Consider the following 9,938-nt stretch of genomic DNA (forward strand, 5'->3'; position numbering starts at 1 on the left):
TTGTTCAGAACAACTGCTCATTTGGAGGAAGTGCCCAAGAAGACCCCAATCAATATCTAACCACCTTCCTAAGAATATCTGACATAGTGAAGTCTAATGGAGTCCATCCGAATGTCTATAGGCTGCTTTTGTTCCCTTTTTTACTCAGGGACAAAGCATCTAAGTGGCTTGAATCCTTCCCGAAGGAGAGCTTAACAAATTGGAAAGATGTGGTGAACAAGTTTTTGGCAAGATTCTATCCTCCTCAAAGAATTAACAGGCTGAGAGCTGAGGTACAAACTTTCAGACAACAAGATGGTGAAACTCTCTATGAGGTATGAGAGAGGTTCAAGGACTTAACAAGAAGATGCCCACCAGACATGTTCAATGAATGGGTTCAATTTCACATTTTCTATGAAGGTCTTTCTTATGAGTCAAAGAAAGCTGTAGACCATTCATCAGGTGGCTCTCTAAACAAGAAGAAAACTATTGAAGAAGCCATAGATATCATTGAAACGGTAGCTGAGAATGACTACTTCTATGCTTCTGAAAGAAGCAACACTCGAGGAGTAATGGAGCTAAATCACATGGATGCATTACTGGCTCAAAATAAGATGATCACCAAGCAGCTAGCAGATCTTACCAAGAAGGTGGAGGAAAACCAAGTTGCAGCAGTCATCACTTCATCACCAGCTCAAGAAGGAGTGAATATAGGAGAAGAATGTGACTGGGAACAAGCCAATTATGTTGGAAACTCACCTAGACAAATCCATGATCCGTACTCCAAAACTTACAACTTTGGATGGAGAAATCACCCTAACTTTGGATGGGGAAATCAACAAGACAAAGGCCAATACAAGAGACGCCACAACCACAATCCCAACAACAATGCAACTCACCAACATACCTCATAGAGATCCTATGAACACCCACCTAACCACCCTTCTCAACCACCTAATCTCAACCCACCATCACTAACCGAGGATAGACTTTCCAAAATTGAGACTTTACTTGAAGATATATGCAAAGAAGTCCAAGACAACAAGGTATTTAAGGATGAAGTGCGAGCTAATATCAAAAACCAATGGGAAACCATCAAGAAACTAGAATCCTAAGTAGGGTATCTATCTCAACAGTTTCCTAAACCCACTGATGGATTTCCCAGTGACACAGAGAAGAATCCAGGAGGAGAAATAAGGAAGGTCAGGTGGGAAGAATGCAAGATGATCTCCACAAGTGATGAGAGGAGTGTGGAGGAAGTAGACACACAAATAGAACACCTCCAAGACAGTCCAAACAAAAATCATGAAGAAAGAAACTATGCACCCTAACCCACACTCAGGGAAGAGCTAAAGAAAAGGGAGATCTTGAACCCATATGCACCCTTTTCCCAAAGGCTCAAGAGTAATGTAGCAGGAAGAATGTATTCAAGGTTCCTCGACATGTTTGCATCTCTTGATGTAAATATACCATTCATTAAGGCCCTCCAGCAAATGCCCTCCTACATCAAGTATATAAAGGAGCTACTAGCCAAAAAGAGTTCATTGAAGGGTGGACAAACAATAAAGATGAATAGGGAGTGCAGTGCTCTCATTCAAATAGAGCCACCTATAAAGAAGAAGGATCCAGGGAGTTTCCACATTCCCTGTGCTATAGGAGAGACAATGATTGATAAGGGGCTCTGTAACCTGGGAGCAAGCATCAACTTAATGCCTCTGTCCCTCATGAAAAAGCTTCAAATCAATAAGCTAACACTTACATACGTAATCATCAAACTGGCTGACAAAATCCAAAAACAGGCAATAGGAGTGGTTAAGAACGTGTTAGTGAAGGTTGGGAACTACTTCCTTCCCAGAGACTTTGTTATCTTGGAAATGGAAGAGAATCTCAGTCACCCCATCATTCTGGGAAGGCCATTCTTAGCCATAGCCAGAGCACTTATAGATGTGGAGCGAGGAGAGCTAGTATTGAGAATACATGATGAGCAGCTCACCTTCAATATTTTCAAACCTTCACAAGAAGCAGATCATGATAACAAAAAGTTAAATACAAAATATTTTTCTCCAGGAAATGATGTGGTCTCTGCCTACTTTCTATCCATACCACCCCATGTCCCCACTATTCCATCTCAGCTGCCTCCAGTATACACCATCAACAAAATCTTGTCCTTAGAACATGTGGAACTTCTTAACAAAGCCAATGAAAACAGGTTCATTGCAAGGGGGGAAGATTTGAAGCACTACCAACTACCCTGATAAAGGCCAAACGTCAAGCTAATGACGCTAAAAAAGCGCTTCATGGGAGGCAACCCATGTTCTACACCCTCTCTCTCTTTAATCTCTAATAGTAGTAATAAAGCAAATTTTATGGATTCTAAATCAACTTCAACAAACAATATAAGAATCCCTACATGCAGCATATAGTACATGATAAGTTTAGTGTTCAAGGCACACCAAGAGGGCTTGAACACACTCAATGGTATGAGATTCTTTTTGAGTCTTGTTACACCATATAATCACAAACAAGTTTGGTGTTACCAACGTTGCATGCATGGGAAATTGAGTGGTCGATTGATTTGTATTCATGAAAAGCATTTAGTTATTTCAAAAACAAAAGAAAAAGATTTTAATAGTAGCTATTTCACACTTTAATTCTTCCCACCAAAAATTCAATTAACCATTTTGCATTCCTTTTGTCTTGTATAGGAAATCAAAAAGGGGATTGGTGGTACTTGATAGGAACTAAAGAAAGGAGATTCGGCCACTATACCAAGGAAATCTCACACTTGTCTTCAAGGGGAGTATCTTTGGAAGTGTTGCCATGCAACATTGGGAGTTGGATAGCCTTAGAGACCGAACCAAGACCCTCATAAAAGGGGTGATCCTCGTGCTCATCCAATGGCAAACCCCAACCGTCTGTCATTGAAACAACACTATCAATCCACACCTTTCAAACACCCATCATCCCTCTATATAAATAATCCCTATTCTACAACCTCTCTGTACACACTTGTTATTCTCATTCATCCCCCTTCCTTCTCTCGAACACACACACTTCATCCTCCACCAAAAGTTCCATACACACCCTCCTAGCCACATCTTGTGAGCCGCAAATATACCAACCATCACTCATGGCTTCATCTAGTTCTAAAAGGAGATGAGGGAAGGAGCCTATGGAGCAACCTCCTTCCGATGCCGGGAGATTCAAGACCGCCTTCCATGAGCTCCAATATGAACGGATCAAAAATAAGAAAATCTTGCCAGAATTGATATTCCAGTTCAACGAGGATGAGTGCCCAAAGATCAGAGAGAAGATTGCACAGAGGGGTTGGCAAAAGCTCACCAACCTAGAGACAAAGATAAATGCAAACCTCATCAAGTAGCTCTATGCAAATGCGGCCAGAGAAGACAGTACTAGGGCCCCCACCTTTAAAAGTTACGTAAGAGGAACAAAGGTGAACTTCAGCCTCAATGCTATAACAAGGACTCTTCAGCTGAAATCGCCACATTTCAACGAACTTAGTTATCAAGTAAGAATAAGCAATGCCCCAGACGAAGATGAACTTGAAGAAATCGTGAATGACATGTGTGTTATAGGGTCTGATTGGGAAAGGTACTCAGACAAGAGGCCGCGGTTCATTAGGAGAGGAGACCTCATCCCGGAAGCCAAAGGATGGTTTGAGCTCGTAAGGAGGTCTATCCTTCCAGCCGTAAACAATTCTGAGGACAATATTGCTCGAGCTACCATGGTACATTGCTTAGTAAAGGGTAGAAGCATCAATGTGCATGAATTTATAGCTGAAGGGGTCTAGGATTCAGCTGAGAAGAATGATTCGGGTGCTAGACTTTGGTACCCCAGCACCATCCTGAGACTATGCATGAAAGCCAAGGTGGTATTCGAAGACAACAATCCACAATGGGTAAATCCTGGGAGGTTAGTCAAGCTCCAACGCATAAACTATGTGACACCTGCTCAACAGCAAAGGAGGCCTCAGATGAGGAAAAGAACTGCACAAGAAGAGCCCCACCAAGAAGAACCTCACCAAGAAGAACACCAACAAACAGGGTACCAGCAAGAAGGACAATATAATCCAACCAATATAAATCTGTTTCACATCAAGGAAGCCATTGAGTATATGGCAACTAGCTATATGGAGGGACAAGAACAACAACTACATGTCCAAGCTCAAATGATGGATCGTCAAGAAGAACTACTCTCTAGTTGGATGGATCAACAAAGAGAGTGGCAGAAATAGCAAATGGAGTTGCAATAGGAGCATTACTCCTAGCTCACCCAAGCCATCAATCAAGTGTCCGAAAGGCAAGAAAGCCAAGACAAACGCCTTCAAGAACTCAACCAACGCCAGATAGCCCAGATGAAAGCATTCAACGAATTCAGTGTGCTCAACGAAGGAAGGCAACTGCATCGAGAAGAATTTAGCATAAATACTCAGGCCAAGTTAACTTATATGACTGGGCATATGGATAACTTGCACCCTGCCATTCCAAGTTATGAGGCAGTTTGCAAGGACTTAACAACACAAGAAGAGGGAAAGCTGAAATAGCAAAGGGAAGCATTAAATAAGAAGATGGAGGATGCTGGTTTCTGGAAAAAGCTGATCAGGAAGCGCAAAGGAAATGGGGACTCAAGCAATCAAGGAGGACCCCAAGACAAAGGGACATAAGCATACCAATAAGTGAAAGGTGGTGGAGTTCCCTCTTTGTTTTATCTTTTTCAAAGCTTTAAATAAGGAAAATCATGTATGAAATAGAACATGCTTCCATAGTAACTTAGGAATCTTCAATTATGCTTTAAAATTTTGTTGCTTAGGTCCATGCTCACTAGTCTAATATCCCTAGTGTTCATAGTCATCTTGCTTATATGTATGCTTGCCATTTAAGCCAATCAAAAAGAAATTGTTAGGAAAAGAACAAGAGTGGAGTTATCTTGTGAAGTGAATTTTGAATATTTGTGGTAAGGTGACTAATTAGCTAAGTTGGTTCACCAACAAGGTAGGAAGGCAACTATCTATCCTGAATCCTATGCTTGAAACACAACCTATGAGACTAACCAAAAAATGAAATCCCAATAAGAAAAGAGAAAGAGCAATAAAAGTGAAAAGGAAAGAAAAACAATGAGAAATAATGCTAGGTACCAAGGGTTTGAATATTGAGGCATGTGTCTGTGGTGTTCATGTGCAAAGGATATGCTTGGATGAATAAGCTCTTAAGGGTGCCTCATCCTAGTAACTTCGGTTAACTAATCCGGGATTATCAACTGAAAATCCACTATCAAGAGCAACCTTTGCTACAGAACACTTAGCAACCCAAAGAGGTGCTGGACACCAAGGTCTCAAGAAAGAAAAATAACAAACCATGTGCCTGTGGTGTGTATGTATGGGGGAAAGAGACTTGAGGGAGTAAGTCCTTAGGGATGTCTTAACACTAAACATCTTAAACCAACTGGTTTGGGAGTGTTGGCTGAAAGCTTATCTTAAAGAGTCGCCCTCTTACAAAGCACTTAGCCTAAAAAGAAATGCAATAAATCCTGGAAGGGAAAGGAGGATCAATAATTAGGAAGTCTCAAAGGATGCAATCAAACAAGTGTTCTAGGGCATGATAAAGGCCTGAAACCTAGTAAAGGAATGAACCTAAGTTGCTATGCATGAAACCCCATAAACCAGGAATTTTACTTTTAGTACTTGCTTAGGGACAAGCAAGCTTTAAGTTTGGTATTGTGATGCCAGGGCATCTAGGCCAGTTTTACTGACCTTTTCTTTACTGTTTTAGGGTAGTTTCATACATTTTCTTAGTGAATAAGGCAAGTTTTGGATGAAAATACACTTACACCTTGATTCAAGCAACTATTATGAATTTTACATGATTTCATGAGGATTTTGCAAGGATTGAATGACAAATTGATGATGCATAATCTCATGACTTAGGCTAGAGCTTTGATGCACTTTATTTGCTTGATTTCAGGACAAAGGAAGCAAGGAAGAACCACGTTAGTAGCCACATTAATCTAATTAACGTGACCACTAACGTGGAATGGGAATGAGCTTGCAACGTTAATGAGAAAGGTGGTCGACAATAACGCCTGCGAAGCCATCATAAACCCACGTTAATTGCCACGTTAATTACATTAACGTGGTAGTTAACATGTAGATAAAGGGAGCTCCAGCATTAGTGGTAAACATGAACACCACTAACGCTACAAAGTGGCTATTGGTCACGTTAAGAGTCACATTAACTTATTTAACGTGAACTCTAATGTGGAAGGGAAGACAATGCCAACGTTAATGACACTCACCTTTGTCACTAACGTTGGATCAAGCTAGCATTGCCCACGTTAGTGGTCACGTTAAGACCACTAACGTGAAAGTTAACGTGGAGCTGAGATTGATGAGCCAACGTTAGTGACACTCACCTTTGTCACTAACGTTGGAGATGGCATTCACTACCACGTTAGTGACCACATTAACCTAGTTAACGTGAACTCTAACATGGGAAAGAGGGGCATTTGGAGTGTTAATGACAAAGGTAAGTGTCACTAACGCTCTCGAAGCTGAGGCATGCCCACGTTAAGAGTCACTGATAAACCCATATTTTGTGATATATTCTGTGCTTAGTTTGAGTGATTATTCAATCCTTCACCCACTTATTCATATTAATTGCATAGTTTTACTTTTCCTTCCATATTATGTGATGTATGTGAAAAACATGTTTCCTATGCTTTAAAATTAATTTTTTAAATTACCTTTATTTCCATTCGATGCCATGATTAGTGTGTTGAGTAGTTTCAGATCTTCTATGGCAGGAATGACTTAAAGGATGGAAAAGGAAACATACAAAAATGGAAGGAAAGCATAAAACGGAGTTTTGGAGAAACTGGCATCCACGCGACCGCATGGACGACGCGGCCGCATGCCAAGCGCGAAGAGGCAGCGACGCGTCTGCATGGCTGACGCGACCGCGCGCCTAACGAAGAACACCTATGACGCGGCCGCATGACTGACGCGACCGCGCGACAAGGAAAACTCCAATTGACGCGACCGCGTGACCCACGCGGACGCGTGACAGAGGCTATGCACCAGAAATTGCAGAAAATGCTCATAGCGGATTCTGAAGCCCTTTTTGGCCCAAATCCAAGTCCAAAACTAATAGACCAGAGGTTATGAAGTGGAGGAATGCATCCATTGAGGGAGGCTCGGCATTTTTAGTCACTTTCCATGATTTAGATCTAGTTTTTGAGAGAGGTTCTCTCTTCTCTCTCTCTCTTTAGGATTTAGGATTTAGGACTTCTCTTAGTTTTAGGAGTAACTCTCGATCCCAGGTTCAATGTTCTTTTACTTTATAATTATCTCTTACTTTCAGATACCATTAATGCTTGCTTGTATTAGTTATGTTGCCTATTTGGCCTATGCCACTTTCATGATGATTTTCTTATTTAATGATATTTGAGGTATTTCAGTTTAATATTGCTTTATTTATTTATGCCATTGATTATTCCCAATCTGAAGACAATTTTTATTCTAGCAGATTTAATTTCTTTTCCTTTTGGTCTTTGTTGAGAAATCAGTAACTCGGGAGTTATCTTAGCTCAACATAATTGATAACTGTTATCTTTGCTAAATGAACTGAACTTCAATAATCCCAACCTTTTCTTAGGAAATAAATAGGATTCGAAGGTCAACTAATTAGTCCCTTGACTTTCCTTTGCTTTAGCAAGGGTTGACTAAGTGGAATTAAGATTCAACTTTCATTATTATTGATAAGAATAACTAAGTCTGGACTTCCAATTTCTCCTACCTTGCCAAAGGGTTTGCTTTACAATATTTATTTATTTTAATTGTCATTTAAATTATTTGCCATATTTACTCCTCATTCTCAAAACCCCATTTTACCTTTTTCATAGCCAATAATAAGAACATACCTCCCTGAAATTCCTTGAGAAGACGACCCGAGGTTTAAATACTTCGGTTATCAATTTATTTAGGGGTTTGTTACTTGTGACAACCAAAACGTTTGCACGAAAGGATTTTTGTTGGTTTAGAAACTATATCTATGAACTCTAACGTGGGGATGATGGGCGTTTGGAGCATTAGTGACAAAGGTAAGTGTCACTAACGCTCTCGAAGATAGGCATACCCACGTTAAGAGTCACGTTAGTTATACTAATGTGAACTCTAACGTAAGGAAAGAGGGGCACAAGGCAACATTATTGGAAAAGGTGATTCCCAATAACGCTTGCGAAGGATCATAAGGTAACGTTAGTGCCACTAACGTTGAAGTTAACGTGGACTATATGAGGTTGGAACGTTAGTGAAAAAGGTGATTGCCACAACACCCTCCAAGATATCATGGACAACGACCATTCTAAAATGCATACCCAGTTGAGAGATATGGTGGACAACCTTGTAACTACCAACAAGTCCCACCCCGTGCCTATAGACCATCCTCTCAACATAACCTCGAACCACCACACTCACAAGCTTATTTTCACCATTCGCCACCATACGATCCTTATCCACCCCAACACCAATCCAATTACTCCCAAGAACCACCACTCCCCCATACACCATACCCATATCCATCAAAGCCAGAATCACAGGTTCGCCTTGAAGAATCAATAAAATAACTTACTGCAACCCTTCATCAACTGGAGAAAGCAATAAATCAATTATCTTCCAGACGTTCAACCCCTCAACAGACTCCCATGGCTTTATGTGGAGAATCCAATGTAGAACGCAGTATAAAGAAGACGCTAGAAGCTCCAGTGAATAGCATAGAGCATAACTTTGTACTGGAACAAGTAGAGGAAGCTGTCATTGCAGAAGAAGAAGAGTTGGTTGAAGATTTAGGAGATCCCGAACCTCCACTTAAATCCAGAGTTGTGGAGAACTCCGTCAAGGATGTTACAATTGACGCTAAAGAGGATTTTGCACCACCTCTAATGCAAATATCTTATGAAGAACTGGACGAAATAACCCAGGACGCTGGTTTCCTTGATGATGATGATCACGAGTCCTGTTCTCTTAGTGACGACCTTGCATCCGCAAGTGATTTCTCTGAGACAGAAGAATCTTCCCTGAGTGAATATGAAGATGATGCTGAGGTAGATTTTTCTCAACCTCCAATATATGACTTGAGCAATGATGGGGGAGAAATTGAAGACTCTGATCAAGATATGGTTGAAGTGGAAGAAATTTGCAAAGAAACGGAAGAATTCACAGAAGATTATAACGGAGTAGAACTTACTGAACCACTGGAAACACCTATCCCAAGGCCATTACCGCCCAACACAAACTACAAGTGGGTAACACCTTTGCCTTTTATCTTTATCTTTTCCACTTGAATATGGTTTACTTGAAACAGATGGCCAGCTTAGAGCTCTCAGCGGTTTTAAGAGGAAAATGGATATGACTCGCACTCAGTGCTGGTATGCAAGATTCAATAAGGTTTCACACTTCAACTTGAGGTGTGGTGCACGAAATCGCAATCACACTTTTGCAATTCCGCACAACTAACCAGCAAGTGCACTGGGTCGTCCAAGTAATACCTTACGTGAGTAAGGGTCGATCCCACGAAGATTGTCGGCTTGAAGCAAGCTATGGTTATCTTGTAACTCTTAGTCAGGATATCAATAATTCTCAGGTTTAATTATGAAAAGTAAAAGAACATGAAATAGATACTTGTTTTGCAGTAGCGGAGAACAGGTTGAGGTTTTGGAGATGCTCTATCTTCTAAATCTCTGCTTTCCTACTGTCTTCTTCTTCATGCACGCAAGGCTCCTTCCATGGCAAGCTGTATGTAGGGTTTCACCGTTGTCAATGGCTACCTCCCATCCTCTCAGTGAAAATGTTCAACGTGCTCTGTCACAGCACGGCTATTCATCTGTCGGTTCTCAATCAGGTTGGAATAGAATCCAGTGATTCTTTTGCATCTGTCACTAACGCC

General features: G+C 40.9%; 1 non-coding gene across 1 annotated transcript; it reads right to left on the reverse strand.

The window, feature by feature from the left end:
• Positions 1-257: 257 nt before the first annotated feature.
• LOC127746336 (small nucleolar RNA R71) lies at positions 258-361 on the reverse strand. The gene has a single exon (XR_008007955.1). It is a non-coding gene; the product is annotated as a small nucleolar RNA R71 (small nucleolar RNA).
• Positions 362-9,938: the final 9,577 nt, after the last annotated feature.

Source organism: Arachis duranensis, chromosome 3 (assembly GCF_000817695.3).
Source record: "Arachis duranensis cultivar V14167 chromosome 3, aradu.V14167.gnm2.J7QH, whole genome shotgun sequence".
NCBI classification, from domain to species: domain Eukaryota; kingdom Viridiplantae; phylum Streptophyta; class Magnoliopsida; order Fabales; family Fabaceae; genus Arachis; species Arachis duranensis.